This window comes from Ranitomeya imitator, chromosome 2 (assembly GCF_032444005.1).
Source record: "Ranitomeya imitator isolate aRanImi1 chromosome 2, aRanImi1.pri, whole genome shotgun sequence".
Classification (NCBI taxonomy): domain Eukaryota; kingdom Metazoa; phylum Chordata; class Amphibia; order Anura; family Dendrobatidae; genus Ranitomeya; species Ranitomeya imitator.
This window is the reverse complement of record NC_091283.1, coordinates 677,699,875-677,718,624: the sequence shown is the minus strand read 5'-3', so window position 1 is coordinate 677,718,624 and position 18,750 is coordinate 677,699,875. Positions and strand designations below refer to the sequence as shown.

Sequence of the window (18,750 nt, the reverse complement as noted above, 5' to 3'; positions counted from 1 at the left end):
GTGAGGTTATAGCTCTGAAATGCTTTAACGGATCCCGCTGATTCTGAGATTGTTTTTACATGACATGTTAGTGGTAAAATTTCTTCAATATTACTTTAGTTTATTTTCGAAAAAAACGGAAATATGGTGAAAATTTTGTAATTTTTAAACTTTTAATTTTTGTGCCCTTAAAACAGAGCGATATGTCACACAAAATAGTTAATAAATAACATTTCCCACATGTGAACTTTACATCAGCACAATTTTGGAAACAATTTTTTTTTTTTTTGTTAGGAAGTTATAAGGGTTAAAAGTTGACCAGCGATTTCTCATTTTTACAACCAAATTTGCAAAACCATTTATTTTAGGGACCATCTCACATTTAGGCTATGTGCACAAGTCAAGAATCTGCAGAATTTTCCTGACCCAAACCGGACTTTTTCTACAGGAAACCCGCATGCGTTTTTATCGCGTTTTTTGCTGGGTTTTTTTGCGGATTTTTCTCCGGAGCTTCCTCAGTGCAATATATAGCAGCAAAAACGCGAAAAATCCGCAAAATTAATGAACATGCTGCATTTTTTTACCGCAACATGTGCACAAAAATTGCTGATTGCATTCTATTAATAGGATGCTTAAGAGATGCGTTTTTTTCGCGTTTTTATAGCGAAAAAACTCAAAGTCCGGAATGTGTCCAATAATCTAACTTGTTTTTCTTATCTTTCAGGTTACATCGGGGGCTTATCTACAGCATTACAGAATGCTGTAGATAAGCCCCTGATGCCGGTGGCCGCAGCTTATAGGCGAATTTTGGGGTGACATATATCTTTTTTTGCGTTTTCTGCGGACGCGGGTGCATCAAAACGATGCATCCGCATGTCCTGCGTATCCATTGTTAAAGATAGGTACGCAGAACACATGCAGAAATATAAGGAAGTAGGCGGGGCTTAACGAAGGGCGTGCCCAGCCCTCCGCAAAGCCCCGGAGCGCTAATGTGAACCCAGCATAAGAAGAACTGTACAGCGACATATGGGGTATTTCTACATTCAGCAGAAATTATGGGACAATTCTTGTGCCATTTTTACCCATTTCCCAGTGTGAAAATGTAAAACTTTGGGCTAACAAACGATCTTTGTAAATTATTTTTTCTTCACTGTCTGTGACACAACTGTGGTGTCAATATAATCACTGCACCCCTAGATGAATTCATTGAGAGGTTTAATTGGTAAAATGGGGTTGCTTATGAGGGGTTCTGCTGTTCTGGCACCTCAGGGGCCCTGTCAGTGTAACATGGCACCCTCAAACAAGTGCAGCAAAATCTGCACTGTAATATGGTGCTACTTCCATTCTGGGCTTTGCACTTTGTCTCAAAAGTAGTTTTCGACCACATACGGGTTATCGTTGAACTCAGGAGAATTTCCACAACAAAGTTTGGGGTCCATTTTCTCCTTTTGCCCTTATGAAAAAAACACATTTTGTAGTTAAAAAGGGTTTTTGTAGAAAATGTTTTTTTTATTTTCTTATTTTATTTTTTTAAATTTTCACTGCTTAGCGTTATAAATTTCTGTGAAGCAACGGGGTTCAAGGTGCTGAATACGCATCTATATAAGGTCTGAAAGGGGTCTAGTTTCTAAAAAGTTGTCACTTGTGGGTGGTGTACTCTTTAGGCACATCAGGGGCTCTTCAAACGCGACATGGCATCCGCTACTTATTACATCAATATTTACCTTTGAAAAGTCAAATGGCGCTTCTTCCCTTCCAGTTAATCTGTAGGTTAATAGCATTATTATCCTGCCCAGCGCCTGCATGCAGCGGGGAGAAAATCAGGTAACTTTATTCTCCGTGCCAGCATTCGATTTCAGTCATGGGGGCGTGTGCGCCGCAGGTTCAGTCATCTCTGAGAATACAGAGCAGACGCTTATGCAACATTGAATGATAACGCCCAAACCAATATGCATATCACTCAATGCTGCTTCATTCATCTATTAAGGTAATCCTTTATGTTCATATATCTTTTGGCAAAGGTTACTACTTATTGTGTTGACACTTTATTTATAGTGATTGACACCTGTATATCTTCATTGTATGGCAGAGGTCTATTTTTCACATGCACTTTGTAATAGGTATACACCTACATATGCGGCTTAGGCTGCTTTCACACATCAGGTTTTTGCTGTGAGACTCAATCCGGCTACTTTTGAGAAAACCAGATCTGGCGAAAGATGCTGCCGGATCCGTATTAGCTCCGGATGGCCTTACGTTTCGTCAGTTTTTTGCCGGATCCGGTGAAAATTATTTTTTCCGGTTTCTGGAAAAAACGTACTCAGTAACGTTTTTTGTCTCTGGCGACAACAGGACAGCGCCGAATCCGGCGCCTTCCGGCTTTTGATATAATAGAAGCCTATGGGCGCCTGAAGGCACCAGATCCGTCAAATGACGGATTCCGGCACCGGATTCTGTGTTTTTTTTTAACTGAGCATGCTCCAATACAATTGTCCAGCCCCCAAATAGGAAACCGGTATAAAACCTGCCAGGTGGACCTTCACTTATCCATTTACCAGCCAGCAAGACACATATCTGCCACCAGAGCTTGAACCTGCCACCAGAGCTTGAACCTGCCACCGGCCAGACAGCAGCCTGCCAGCCAGCCACAGTCTGCCAGCCAGCCACAGTCAGCCAGCCACGTCTTCTTCTGGGAGGCCTCCCCAGCGCCGTCAGCGCTGTGAGGTAAATAAATATATATATTTATATATGTATGTGTGCGTGTGTGTATATATGTGTGTATATATATATATATATATATATATATATATATATATATATATATATATATATATACATATACATATACATATATATATATATATATATATATATATATATATATATATATATATATATATATATATATATATATATATATATATATATTTATATATTCACATACATGTATTCACATACATCTATTCACATACGGTTGTGGCCAAAAGTATTGACACCCCTGCAATTCTGTCAGATAATACTCATTTTCTTCCTGAAAATGATTGCAGTCACAAATTCTTTGGTATTATTGTCTTCGTTTAATTTTTCTTAAATAAAAAAAACACAAAAGAGAATGAAGCAAAAAGCAAAACATTGATTATTTCACACAAAACTCCAAAAATGGGCCAGACAAAAGTATTGGCACCCTCAGCCTAATACTTGGTTGCACAACCTTTAGCCAAAATAACTGCGACCAACTGTTTCCGGTAACCCTAAATGAGTTTCTTACAATGCTCAGCTGGAATTTTAGACCATTCTTCTTTGGCAAACTGCTCCAGGTCCCTGATATTTGAAGGGTGCCTTCTCCAAATTTCCATTTTTAGATCTCTCCACAGGTGTTCTATGGGATTCAGGTCTGGACTCATTGCTAGCCACCTTAGAAGTCTCCAGTGCTTTCTCTCAAACCATTTTCTAGTGCTTTTTGAAGTGTGTATTGGGTCACTGTCCTGCTGGAAGACCCATGACCTCAGAGGGAGACCCAGCTTTCTCACACTGGGCCCTACATTATGCTGCAAAATTTGTTGGTAGTCTTCAGACTTCATAATGCCATGCACACGGTCAAGCAGTCCAGTGCCAGAGGCAGGAAAGCAACCCCAAAACATCAGGGAACTTCCGCGATGTTTGACTGTAGGGACCGTGTTCTTTTCTTTGAATGCCTCTTTTTTTTCTCCTGTAAACTCTATGTTGATGCCTTTGCCCAAAAAGCTCTACTTTTGTCTCATCTGACCAGAGAATATTCTTCCGCAACGTTTTAGGCTTTTTCAGGTAAGTTTTGGCAAACTCCAGCCTGGCTTTTTTATGTCTCGGGGTAAGAAGTGGGGTCTTCCTGGGACTCCTACCATACAGTCCCTTTTCATTCAGACGCCGACGGATAGTACGGGTTGACATTGTTGTACCCTCAGACTGCAGGGCAGCTTGAACTTGTTTGGATGTTAGTCAAGGTTCTTTATCTGTAGGAACACTGTATATATAGGTTTTCAGTAGCCAATCACGTTTGGGAGCCTCCCATGGGTGTTTTTAAAAACCGGATCTGTTGTAAAATGGATAAAGAAACAGATAAAAAACTGATGGGACGGATGTTTTTTCGCTGGTACCGCTAGTCAGAGCCAGTGGAAAAATGGATCCATCCCATCAGTTTTTCCACAACTTACGCCGGATCCGTCGCTCCGTCTTGCCGCCGGATTCAGCCTGACGGCAAAAACATGGTGTGAAAGTAGCCTTATGTGCTTAACGCACAGGCACTTTAGTAGCAGTATGATGTTATGCATATATGTGCTTTTTATAGCTGATACACTAAAATTTAGGGTTTATGTATGTACTCGGTGCACAGACACTTTACTGATATTGACATTTTTGCACAAATGCATTTTTTTTATACTTCTGATACTTGGATACACATTATTACGTTACTTGTACTATGCATTAATTGCAGCTGTTCTTTTGCCTTTTTGTGGGTTGTACATCTTTTAGGTTTGTCACGCAATTTTTGTGCATATAAACCCCTATTGCATTTTGTACACATAAACCCCTATTTTTGTAGATATAAACCAAGTGTGACAAAGTCACTGGCAAGGTGCTGGAGGGGGGATATGTTTCACTAAGGTTAATGGCTTCAGTGATTTAAAACCCAGAAGTTTTTCCTCCAGTATTGCAAGGGGTTGAGAGCCATTTGTAAAATGCAGTTTTCTTTCTTCGTTTTTTTGGGGTGTGTGGAAAACCATAGAGTTGGGTGGGAGGTTGTCCGCCTTATCTCTAACCCAGGATGTGGTCTGGGGATTAAATAGTGGGCCTCCAGAGCCATTCATTGTTTGGTAGGCCTGGAGAATGGATCTCCAGTGCATTGTGTCCTGTGCAGGAAAGCTGAACCTTTGGATGCTGATGTTTCCGGAGCGAGCGTATTTCTCGCATATGTATGGACTGTGCTGTACCATTTTGTTTTGTTTTCTTGTTTTGCCGTAAGGGACCATGTTTATTTTTACCTCACCGTGGTTTATGCCTCATGTACAGTACAGACCAAAAGTTTGGACACACCTTCTCATTTAAAGATTTTTCTCTATTTTCAGGACTATGAAAATTGTACCTTCACACTGAAGGCATCAAAACTATGAATTAACACACGTGGAATTATATACTTAACAAAAAAGTGTGAAACAACTGAAATTATGTCGTACATTCTAGGTTCTTCAAAGTAGCCACTTTTTCCCTTTTTTGACTGCTTTGCACACTCTTTGCACTCTCTTGATGAGCTTCAAGAGGTAGTCACCGGGAATGGTCTTCCTACAATCTTGAAGGAGTTCCCAGAGATGCTTAGCACTTCTTGGCCCTTTTGCCTTCACTCTGCGGTTCAGCTCACCCCAAACCATCTCGTTTGGGTTCAGGTCTGGGGACTGTGGAGGCCAGGTCATCTGGTGTAGCACCCTATCATTCTCCTTCTTGGTCAAATAGCCCTTACACAGCCTGGAGGTGTGTTTGGGGTCATTGTCCTGTTGAAAAATAAATGATGGTCCAACTAAACGCAAACCGGATGGACTAGCATGCCACTGCAAGATGCTGTGGTAGCCATGCTGTTTCAGTATGCCTTCAATTTTGAATAAATCCCCAACAGTGTCAACAGCAAAGCACCCCCACACCATCACACCACCTCTTCCATGCTTCACGGTGGGAACCAGGCATGTAGAGTCCATCCGTTCACCTTTTCTGCATCGCACAAAGACACGGTGGTTGGAACCAAAGATCTCAAATTTGGACTCCTCAGACCAAAGCACAGATTTCCACTGGTCTAATGTCCATTCCTTATGTTCTTTAGCCCAAACAAGTCTCTTCTGCTTGTTGCCTGTCCTTAGCAGTGGTTTCCTCGCAGCTATTTTACCATGAAGGCCTGCTGCACAAAGTCTCCCCTTAACAGTTGCTTTAGAGATGTGTCTGCTGCTAAAACTCTGTGTGGCATTGACCTGGTTTCTAATCTGAGCTGCTGTTAACCTGCGATTTCTGAGGCAGGTGACTCTGATACACTTTATCCTCAGACGCAGAGGTGACTCTTGGTCTTCCTTTCCTGGTGCGTTCCTCATGTGAGCCAGTTTCTTTGTAGCGCTTGTTGGTTTTTGCCACTCCACTTGGGGACACTTTCAAAGTTTGCCCAATTTTTCGGACAGACTGACCTTCATTTCTTAAACTAATGATGGCCACTCCTTTTTCTTTACTTAGCTGCTTTTTTCTTGCCATAATACAAATTCTAACAGTCTATTCAGTAGGGCTATCAGCTGTGTATCCACCAGACTTCTGCACAACACAACTGATGGTCCCAACCCCATTTATAAGGCAGGAAATTCCATTTATTAAACCCGACAGGGGAAACCTGTGAAGTGAAAACCATTCCCGGTGACTACCTCTTGAAGCTCAGCAAGAGAATGCCAAGAGTGTGCAAAGCAGTCATCAAAGGAAAAGGTGGCTACTTTGAAGAACCTAGAATATGACATTATTTCAGTTGTTTCACACTTTTTTAAGTGTATAATAACACATGTGTTAATTCATAGTTTTGATGCCTTCAGCGTGAATGTACAATTTTCATAGTCATGAAAATACAGAAAAATCTTTAAATGGGAAGGTATGTCCAAACTTTTGATCTGTACTGTATGTAGTAAACCCATGAAGGACTGAAAAGTGTTCCTTGCACCTACCTCTGTGTCAGCTGAGTGAGCCGATTTACCACACAAGATTATGGCAGAGATGACGACTCATCTTTGAGAACAAGGGACACTGATTTTTTTTTTTTTTTTTTTAATTGTAGGAAGGTCTGTAGAGCACTGCAACATTTAGATTGTAAGAGTTAGAGCTATCTTAGCAGAGTTGGGTTGGTTGCTGAATTTGGAGAAGTTAAGGCTGAGATTAAGGGTTGGAACATTTTGGGGTCATAAGGTACCGTCACACTTTAGCGACGCTGCAGCGATACCGACAACGATCCGGATCGCTGCAGCGTCGCTGTTTGGTCGCTGGAGAGCTGTCACACAGACAGCTCTCCAGCGACCAACGATCCCGAGGTCCCCGGTAACCAGGGTAAACATCGGGTAACTAAGCGCAGGGCCGCGCTTAGTAACCCGATGTTTACCCTGGTTACCATCGTTAAAGTAAAAAAAACAAACACTACATACTTACCTACCGCTGTCTGTCCTCGGCGCTCTGCTTCTCTGGTCTGGCTGTGAGCGCAGCGGCCGGAAAGCAGAGCGGTGACGTCACCGCTCTGCTTTCTGGCTGACCGGCACTCACAGCCAGAGCAGAGAAGCAGAGCGCCGAGGACAGACAGCGGTAGGTAAGTATGTAGTGTTTGTTTTTTTTACTTTAACGATGGTAACCAGGGTAAACATCGGGTTACTAAGCACGGCCCTGCGCTTAGTTACCCGATGTTTACCCTGGTTACCAGCGAAGACATCGCTGAATCGGCGTCACACACGCCGATTCAGCGATGTCAGCGGGACCTCAACGATCAAAAAATGGCCCAGGCCATTCCGACACGACCAGCGATCTCACAGCAGGGGCCTGATCGCTGGTACGTGTCACACACAGCGAGATCGCTATGTGTGACGGGGCCTTTATTCTGTACTCAACTAGTCAAACATGCTAATTACCACAGGAGAAGAGAAAGCATAAAGTAATGTCTTTGATTTACTCAACAGTGAACAGGCTGGCTTTGTCTCTCTGGATAGCAATGTTTTTGTTTTTAGGAACCCTGACCTCATGCATTACAGCAGTATTATGGGCCCAGCTCCATTTCTGGCAACTAGAGTGGGAAGTATTAACCCCTTAGTGATGGAGCCAAATTTTTGAAATCTGGTCAGTGTCACTTTGTGTTAATAACTCTTGAATACTTTAACAAATCCCAGTGATTTTGAGACTGTTTTTTGTGACACATTATACTTTATGATAATGGTTAATTTAGGTCTATATGTTTTGTGTTTATTTATAAAAAATATCAGAAGTTTGAGAAAAATTTTAAAAACTTTGCAATTTTCAAACTTTGATTATCCCCTTAATCCAGATAGTCATACCGCAACAAAACATTAATGAATAACATTTACCACATGTCTGCTTTACATCAGCACCATTTATAAAATGTTCTTTTATTTTGTTTGTATTTTATGAGGTTTAAAAATGTAACAGTAATTTTTCATTTTTTCAAGGAAATGTACAAAATGTATTTTTTTAGGGATCTACCCATGTTTGAAGTGCCTTTAGGGGTCCCATAAATTGGGAAACCCCCAAAAGTTATACCATTTTTAAAACAGCACCCCATGACATATTGAAAACTGCTGTCAGGTAGTTTATTAACCGTTCAGGTGATTTTCAGGAATTAATGCAAAGTGGCATGACAGAAATGAAAATGTGTATTTTACCACCTAAATGCCTCTAACTTCTGAATAGGTTACAACAGCCGTCAGACTCTAGGGCCGCTATTTGGTCATGAATTGCCATAGCAAACACCAGGACCACAAAATCATGATCTGGGGGCACCAATTGGGATAAAGAGGAAGCCCCCACACTCTGTTAACCATTTATATGATGTATTCACTATTGACTGCAGCATCTAAGGGGTTAGACAGATTTGGACTGCGCAAACACTGATCGTGGCTGATGCAGCAAGTTGTCAGCTATAGTGTACAGCCGACAGCTGCTGGATTGTCAACTGTATGGGGAGGCTATTCTGCTATATCTCAGGCCAGTTAACCCCTTCATGACCCAGCCTATTTTGACCTTAATGACCTGGCCGTTTTTTGCAATTCTGACCAGTGTCCCTTTATGAGGTAATAACTCAGGAACGCTTCAACGGATCCTAGCGGTTCTGAGATTGTTTTTTCGTGACATATTGGGCTTCATGTTAGTGGTAAATTTAGGTCAATAAATTCTGCGTTTATTTGTGATAAAAACGGAAATTTGGCGAAAATTTTGAAAATTTCGCAGTTTTCACATTTTGAATTTTTATTCTGTTAAACCAGAGAGTTATGTGACACAAAATAGTTAATAAATAACATTTCCCACATGTCTACTTTACACCAGCACAATTTTGGAAACAACATTTTTTTTTGCTAGGAAGTTATAAGAGTTAAAATTTGACCAGCGATTTCTCATTTTTACAACGAAATTTACAAAACCATTTTTTTTAGGGACCACCTCACATTTGAAGTCAGTTTGAGGGGTCTATATGGATGAAAATACCCAAAAGTGACACCATTCTAAAAAATGCACCCCTCAAGGTGCTCAAAACCACATTCAAGAAGTTTTTTAACCCTTCAGGTGCTTCACAGCAGCAGAAGCAACATGGAAGGAAAAAATGAACATTTAACTTTTTAGTCACAAAAATTATCTTTTAGCAACATTTTTTTTATTTTCCCAATGGTACAAGGAGAAACTGAACCACGAAAGTTGTTGTCCAATTTGTCCTGAGTACGCTGATACCTCATATGTGGGGGTAAACCACTGTTTGGGCGCACGGCAGGGCTTGGAAGGGAAGGAGCGCCATTTGACTTTTTGAATGAAAAATTGGCTCCACTCTTTAGCGGACACCATGTCACGTTTGGAGAGCCCCCGTGTGCCTAAAAATTGGAGCTCCCCCACACGTGACCCCATTTTGGAAACTAGACGCCCCAAGGAACTTATCTAGATGCATAGTGAGAACTTTGAACCCCCGGGGGCTTCACAAATTGATCCGTAAAAATGAAAAAGTACTTTTTTTTCACAAAAAAATTCTTTTAGCCTCAATTTTTTTCATTTTCACATGGGCAACAGGATAAAATGGATCCTAAAATTTGTTGGGCAATTTCTCATGAGTACACCGATACCTCACATGTGGAGGTAAACCACTGTTTGGGCACATGGTAAGGTTCGGAAGGGAAGGAGCGCCATTTGACTCTTTGAATGAAAAATTATCTCCATTGTTAGCGGACACCATGTCGTGTTTGGAGAGCCCCCGTGTGCCTAAACATTGGAGCTCCCCCACAAATAACCCCATTTTGGAAACTAGACCCCCCAAGGAACTTATCTAGATGCATATTGAGCACTTTAAACCCTCAGGTGCTTCACAAATTGATCTGTAAAAATGAAAAAGTACTTTTTTTTTCACAAAAAAATTCTTTTCGCCTCAGTTTTTCATTTTCACATGGGCAATAGGATAAAATGAATCCTAAAATTTGTTGGGCAATTTCTCCCGAGTACGCCGATACCTCATATGTGGGGGTAAACCACTGTTTGGGCACACGGCAGGGCTCGGAAGGGAAGGCGCGCCATTTGACTTTTTGAATGGAAAATTAGCTCCAATTGTTAGCGGACACCATGTCGCGTTTAGAGAGCCCCTGTGTGCCTATGCATTGGAGCTCCCCCACAAGTGACCCCATTTTGGAAACTAGACCCCCCAAGGAACTTATCTAGATGCATATTGAGCACTTTAAACCCCCAGGTGCTTCACAGAAGTTTATAATGCAGAGCCATGAAAATAAAAAATAATTTTTCTTTCCTCAAAAATGATTTTTAGCCTGGAATTTCCTATTTTGCCAAGGGTAATAGGAGAAATTGGACCGCAAATGTTGTTGTCCAGTTTGTCCTGAGTACGCTGATACCCCATATGTGGGGGTAAACCACTGTTTGGGCACACGTCGGGGCTCAGAAGGGAAGTAGTGACTTTTGAAATGCAGACTTTGATGGAATGGTCTGCGGGCGTCACGTTGCGTTTGCAGAGCCCCTGGTGTGCCTAAACAGTAGAAACCCCCCACAAGTGACCCCATTTTGGAAACTAGACCCCCCAAGGAACTTATCTAGATATGTGGTGAGCACTTTGAACCCCCAAGTGCTTCACAGACGTTTACAACGCAGAGCCGTGAAAATAAAAAATCATTTTTCTTTCCTCAAAAATGATGTTTTAGCAAGCAATTTTTTATTTTCTCAAGGGTAACAGGAGAAATTGGACCCCAGTAATTGTTGCCCAGTTTGTCCTGAGCGGCCAATCCGCTGCGGATCCGCAGCCAAATCCGCACCGTGTGCACATAGCCTAATTCTAAAGGTATGTGCACACGCTTTGGAAAACGCTGCGGATCCGCAGCAGTTTCCCATGAGTTTACATTTCAATGTAAACCTATGGGAAACAAAAATCGCTGTACACATGCTGCGGAAAAACTGCACGGAAACGCAGCGGTTTACATTCCGCAGCATGTCACTTCTTTCTGCGGATTCCACAGCGGTTTTACAACTGCTCCAATAGAAAATCGCAGTTGTAAAACCGCAGTGAAATGCGCAGAAAAACCGCGGTAAATCTGCCATAAATCCGCAGCGGTTTAGCACTGCGGATTTATCAAATCCGCTGCAGAAAAATCCGCAGAGGACCAGAATACGTGTGCACATACCGAAACCCTAACCCTAACCCTAACCCTACCCCTAACCCTACCCCTACCCCTACCCCTAACCCTAACCCTACCCCTAACCCTAACCCTACCCCTAACCCTACCCCTAACCCTACCCCTACCCCTACCCCTAACCCTACCCCTAACCCTAACCCTAACCCTAGTTCTAACTCCAACCTTAGTGAAAAAAAAAAAAAATTCTTTATTTTATTATTGTCCCTATCTATGGGGGACAAATGGGGGGGGTCATTTACTGTTTTTTTATTTTGACCACTGTGATAGATTATATCACAGTGATCAAAATTCACATTGGAACGAATCTGCCGGCCGGCAGATTCGGCGGGCGCACTGCGCATGCGCCCGCCATTTTGGAACATGGCGGCGCTCGGGGAAGAAGACTGACGGACCTCGCCAGGATCGGTAAGTATAAGGGGGGGAGATCAGGGCACAGGGGGGGGAGATCAGGGCACGGGGGGGCGTCGGAGCACGGGGGGGGGAGGGATCGGAGCATGGGGGAGAGTGATCGGTGTGCGGGCGGGTGGATCGGTGTGCAGGGGGGGGGGGATCGGTGTGCAGGGGGGGTGGTTCGGAGCACGGGGGGGGATCGGAGTGCGGGGGGGTTTGATTGGAGCACGGGGGGGTGTGATTGGAGCACGGGGGAGCGGACAGGAGGACGGGGGAGCGGAGCACAGGACGGAGGGGAGCGGACCACCGATCGGGGGGCTGGGGGGGCGATCGGAGGGGTGGGGTGGGGGCACATTAGTATTTCCAGCCATGGCCGATGATATTGCAGCATCGGCCATGGCTGGATTGTAATATTTCACCATTTTTTTAGGTGAAATATTACAAATCGCTCTGATTGGCAGTTTCACTTTCAACAGCCAATCAGAGCGATCGTAGCCACGAGGGGGTGAAGCCACCCCCCCTGGGCTAAACTACCACTCCCCCTGTCCCTGCAGATCGGGTGAAATGGGAGTTAACCCTTTCACCCGGCCTGCAGGGACGCGATCTTTCTGTGACACAGCATATGCGTCACAGGTCGGATTGGCACCGACTTTCATGACGCATACGCTGTGTCACAGGTCGGGAAGGGGTTAAAAGACGTATTGGCTGTCATTAAGGGGTTAAGGGAGCAAGAAGCATAAGCGGCTACGAGGAAGCATAAATCTTTCCTCAACAGTGATGAATGCTCTGTTGTGGTGGATAAACATAAGGACTCTATCAGCAGGGGTTCTATGGTCATGTCCGATCAGCTATGGATGCAAGAACGATTGGATGGGGGGCACAGCTGAGAGACTGTGTAGTCCAGAACTTGTCGATAAACCAGGATGGAAAGAGTTCATCCAACATGAGGGAGTTGTTACCTATAAAAAAAAAGGCATTTGAGAAGCTTCATATTGTCGGATTATTGATGATCGTGGCTATCAAAGATCACAGCATGGAAGGTCGTGCAGATCCGCCCTCTGTTATCTTTGTGTCATGAACAGCTCTGTGCTGCCCCATATCGTCTGGACAATTGCATGATTGACCAACGAATAACGGAGGCGGCCGCAGGGAGTTTTCAACAGTAAGCCGGTTATTGAAGAATGTACACCTTCTATTCCAATGCATGGAATATATTTATACCCCTGTACGGTCACGACTAACTTGACAATAACCCAAGAACTACTTGCTGCGACCACCAGCTGTTTATACGGGCCTTTTGAACACCTGGGTTCATGAAGTGTGTTGCTTCAGTGTGCGGTTTACATAATAAAAGGAACATATCTATTACATTTTATATTTAGTCGAGAACAAAAGGCAGTGTTTATAAACATTTACAATAGAGTTTGCAAAGGGGAAAAAACAATACAGCAGATAGAATTACATAAAATAAAGGGAGAAACAAAAGATACCACGCTGTCAGAGATGGCTCGGCTAAAGAAGTAGAGCAATTCAATTGGAAACCTCCAGTGGATGGGCATTATGCATACACTGATATGAATATCTGCAAGAAGACAGATCAATATTCACCTTGACCTTTTGTCAGCACCTTAGTTGACCACACATGGTTGGATTGTGGATGTTTTCAGCCCATCAGCATTTTTTTTTATTATCATCCTATGAGATATCTTTGCCTCTGAAGATTAGACTTTCAATCTTTGTCCTTGAAATTTTGTGCAAGAGCAGAGGGGGGGGGGGGGGGGAGAATTTCCCCTCAATGGAATGTGTTATGGATCTTAATTTTTTTCTATGACCGTGGCGTATATAAACCATCAAGGGGGAACAAGATCTCGATCCTTGATGGAAACAACTGGGGACATATTTGGGATAGCGGGTCAACACCTCTCTTCCCCGACAGCATTACACATAAAGGGGAGGAAGAACGACATGGCAGACTTCCTGATTAGATATCAGTTAAGAGGAGGCAAAAGTGTCTAAACCCAGCAGTGGTCCAGAAGATTATAGGTTTGCCGGGGGACGCAGGGTCCCAGACAGATTTGTTCTCCAACAAGGGGAACAGGAAGGTAGACACGGTCTGCTTTCTGAATCCAAGGGAAGAGCCTTCTGCTGTGGATGCCTTACAAATATCATGGGGTTTGGCCTAGCCTACACCTTTCCTCCTATAGATTATGCAAAAGTAATAGTAAATGTCCTGTTCTGGCCCAAAAGACTGTGGTTTTCCTTGATGAGGCAGACATACATTTCAGATCCTTGGTTCCTTCCAGAGTTTGTGGATCTGCTCCGAGCCCAGTCTATAACCCCCAGGTTTCAGGTCTCCATTTAACAGCTTGTATTTTGATAGGTCACTGTTAAAACGAAAAAAAGTTTTCACAAAGTTTAGTATCCAAACTTCTAAAAAACAGGAAACCTTTGACCCACAAGGATGTATGGTAGAACTTGTAAGAAGTTTCTATCTAGTTCAGGGGATAAACTGGGCAGATGAGTTCTAATAAGATCTATCTTAGAATTTCTTGAAAAAGTGTTAAAGCTTTGGTTGTCTATCAGCACCCTAAGGTTCAGGTTTTGGCCTTAGGGGCACTGTACAATTGTAATCTGGCAGCTGATAATTGGGTAACTAAGTTTATTAAAGGGAAGGTGCCATAAAAAAATGTTTCCCTTCACCATGACCTCACACCTGAGAGAGGGGATCCGTCAAGTCAGGACAGGAACCCTATTGAAAATAAAAGGGCGGTACCTCTCCCTCGCTTCAGTTGGGCTTCCTGTCATGACAAGGACCCTCGTGCTGAAGACAGCGGTCACAAGTCTACTTATCCACTCCCGTCCCAGCGTGGAAGAACAGGAAGAGCCTGTGTGCTGGTCTTCGGGTGATGGGGGCCTTAGCGTCCTAGCGGGCGTGGGTGCAGCACTGTCAGGAGTCCAAGGCTCTTCCGTAGCTTCCACACCACCCTCTGCCGGCGTCCAGGAGGGTCAGCCGCTTGCGGGTCGCGTGCGTCTGACGTCACTCGCAAGGCACGCTGGGAATGGGCGTGCCCTCGTGACGTCGGGGTGGGCGCCGGATCCAAGATGGCAGCGCCCATGGAGAAAATGCTGGTCGGCTAAAACTATCCCGGTGGCATGGCGGGGGGAGGGACAATCGATGGGCTTCTGAGGAGGCGAGGAGTGCAGTGGATCCCTCATAAAGAGGGATGACCACAGAAGACACTCATGCCCAGAGCTTCATCATGGAAGTGGGGCAGCAAGAGCAGCAGCAGCCGTTACAGCAGCAGCAGGTGCTCTCGCCAGCTGCCTTGCCGAGCCACTAGCATACCAGGAAGAGTAGCCGCTCGAGTGGTAGGGGCGGCAGTCCTGACCGGCAAGACTCCTCGGCGTCCAGAAGGGACTTTGTACGGGCATCTGATCAGCTTCCGAAACCGGTACCCTTAACTGACAATGGTGGTGTGATCTGCGTGGATGGTCATCCTTATGGTAACTGGGTCCATTTTTTCTGCTTGATCACTAGGGGTTGAGAAAGTCTAGCGGTGAAACAAGAACAGATAATGTGCCCTTTGCAAAAACCCGCTGGCAGTTCAGTGTCAGAAAGATCTCTGTGCTGACTGTATCAATAAGACCATATGGGAAGAAACCCCTGAATTCGCCACTAGCTTTAGGTCTATAATACATTCGAACGTAAAAGGCTCCTTAAAGACAGCCATTAAAAAAACTGGAAAAAGAAACCGCAAGGTGCCTACTGATTCAGAGGCCTCTCTAGGGCAGGAAGGTCTGGAAAGATCCCTGTCGCACTCTGCCTCCTTCTCTGCCCAGTCTTCAGAATCCTCCTCGGACAGGGATATAGGAGGCCGACCATGTTTCCCAACTGAGGATGTAGAGAGACTGGTCAAAGCAGTCAAGTCTACAATGGGCCTTAAGGAGGGAAAAAAAACACCTAGGTGATTAGAGGATGTTATGTTCGGAGATTTGAAGGAAAAAAGGAAACGCACGTTCCCGGTCAATGCAAAAATAAAGGCATTAATTAATAGAGAATGGAAAAAGCCAGAGAGGTCGGGTACTTTACCTTCTTCATCAAAGAGGAGGCACCCATTTGTGGAGAGAAACTCCGAAAGTTGTGAAAAAAATCCCTAAAATTGATGGTGCCGTGGCTAGGTCTTCAAAAAAAATTATCTCTACCCTTAGAGGACTCGAGCTTACTAAAGGACCCACTTGATAAAAAGTCAATGGCTTTTTAAGACACATCTGGGAAACGAATGAAGGGGGATTAAAACCAGCAATAGCTGGGACATGTACCTTCCGTGCTCTCATGATCTGGCTACAGCAATTAGAGGATCAGCTGAGGGATAAAGTGCCAAGAGACGGTATCCTAGCAAATATGACCATAGTGCATGGAGCAGCAGCTTTCTTAGCAGACTCCTCAGCGGATTCTGCAAGATGAACAGCCAGAGCAGCGAACTTATCCAATGCGACAAGACGAGCCCCGTGGCTTAAAGGGTGTCCGGGGGATTTACCGTCCAAACATAGACTGTGTTCCATTCCGTGTGATGGTCAATTCCATTTTGGTAAAAAACTGGAAGAAATTTTGGAGAAAGCAGGGGATAAAAAGAAAGGCTTTCCCCGGTTTCCTGGAGAGTCCAAAAAGCCTTCCTTTAGGAGGAGAAGATTTAATAGAGGTCGTTCCCCCAGGAGATAGGAAAAATTGGGACTTTAAAGAAAAAAGAGGGTCGGGCTACATGTTCAAAAGGCCCTCTAAGTCATCAAAAAAATCTCCCCAATGGCCTCAGATCAGAGGTACGGGGAAGGCTCTCTTCCTCCCTGCCTCGGTAAATATCTCCCCCAGTACGTGGGTATTAAATACTAGATGGTAGCCCGATTCTAACGCATCGGGTATTCTAGAATATGTATGTATGAGTAGGGGTTAAATTCTGCGCCTATATCGCTGATTGATCGCGCCCGGCTGGCCGATGAGCGAAGCGTGGTTCAAATCTGGCGCCAATTCGCAGCCGGGCACGACCAATGACCGAAGCGGTGTTTAAATACTGCGCCAATATCGCTGATTGGTCGCGGCTGGCCGGGTGCGACCAATCAGCGAAGCGTGGTTTAAATCCCGCTTCAATTCACAGCTGGACTGCGTCTGTCGCTGATTGGTCGCAGGATGACGGGGGTTCAGGGCGCTGGATGTCGGGGGTTCAGGGTGCAGGATATAGTACAGCCACGTAGTATATAACACAGCCATGTAGTATATAGCAGGGGTGTCAAACTGCATTCCTCGAGGGCTGCAAACAGGTCATGTTTTCAGGATTTCCTTGTACCGCACAGGTGATAATTTAATCACCTACACACATAATGATTGCAGCACCTTGTGCAATGCTAAGGAAATCCTGAAAACGCGCATGGTTTGCGGCCTTCGAGGAATACAGTTTGACACTCCTGGTATATAGCACAACCACATAGTATGTAGTATATAGCACAGCCACGTAGTCTATAGCACAGCCACGTAGTCTATAGCACAGCCACGTAGTCTATAGCACAGCCACGTAGTCTATAGCACAGCCACGTAGTCTATAGCACAGCCACGTAGTCTATAGCACAGCCACGTAGTCTATAGCACAGCCACGTAGTCTATAGCACAGCCACGTAGTCTATAGCACAGCCACGTAGTCTATAGCACAGCCACGTAGTCTATAGCACAGCCACGTAGTCTATAGCACAGCCACGTAGTCTATAGCACAGCCACGTAGTCTATAGCACAGCCACGTAGTCTATAGCACAGCCACGTAGTCTATAGCACAGCCACGTAGTCTATAGCACAGCCACGTAGTCTATAGCACAGCCACGTAGTCTATAGCACAGCCACGTAGTCTATAGCACAGCCACGTAGTCTATAGCACAGCCACGTAGTCTATAGCACAGCCACGTAGTCTATAGCACAGCCACGTAGTCTATAGCACAGCCACGTAGTCTATAGCACAGCCACGTAGTCTATAGCACAGCCACGTAGTCTATAGCACAGCCACGTAGTCTATAGCACAGCCACGTAGTCTATAGCACAGCCACGTAGTCTATAGCACAGCCACGTAGTCTATAGCACAGCCACGTAGTCTATAGCACAGCCACGTAGTCTATAGCACAGCCACGTAGTCTATAGCACAGCCACGTAGTCTATAGCACAGCCACGTAGTCTATAGCACAGCCACGTAGTCTATAGCACAGCCACGTAGTCTATAGCACAGCCACGTAGTCTATAGCACAGCCACGTAGTCTATAGCACAGCCACGTAGTCTATAGCACAGCCACGTAGTCTATAGCACAGCCACGTAGTCTATAGCACAGCCACGTAGTCTATAGCACAGCCACGTAGTCTATAGCACAGCCACGTAGTCTATAGCACAGCCACGTAGTCTATAGCACAGCCACGTAGTCTATAGCACAGCCACGTAGTCTATAGCACAGCCACGTAGTCTATAGCACAGCCACGTAGTCTATAGCACAGCCACGTAGTCTATAGCACAGCCACGTAGTCTATAGCACAGCCACGTAGTCTATAACACAGCCCACGTACTATATAACACAGACAGCCACGTAGTAAATAGTAGAGCCACGTAGTATATAGCACAGCCACGTAGTATATAGCACAGCCACATGGTATATAGCAGCCACCTAGTATATAGCAGCCACGCAGTATATAGCAGCCACGAAGTATAGAGAAGCCATGTAGTATATAACACAGCTCACGCAGTAAATATCAGTCACACAGTATATAACATAGCCCACGTTGTATACAGCAGTGTGGGCAACATATCTCTGTTAAAAAAAAAACAACAAAAAACTAAAATAGTTATATACTCGCCCCCCGGCGTCTTTCGATGCGCGCGAGCGGCGAGGCTGCCACCAGCTTCCGTTCCCAGTGATGCATTGC

At 44.5% G+C, this 18,750-nt stretch overlaps 1 protein-coding gene across 4 annotated transcripts in view; it reads left to right on the top strand.

Moving 5' to 3' along the window:
* The window catches only part of TUBGCP2 (tubulin gamma complex component 2), an 888,554-nt gene that overhangs the window by 158,107 nt on the left and 711,697 nt on the right, over window positions 1-18,750 (top strand). The window lies entirely within an intron of this gene.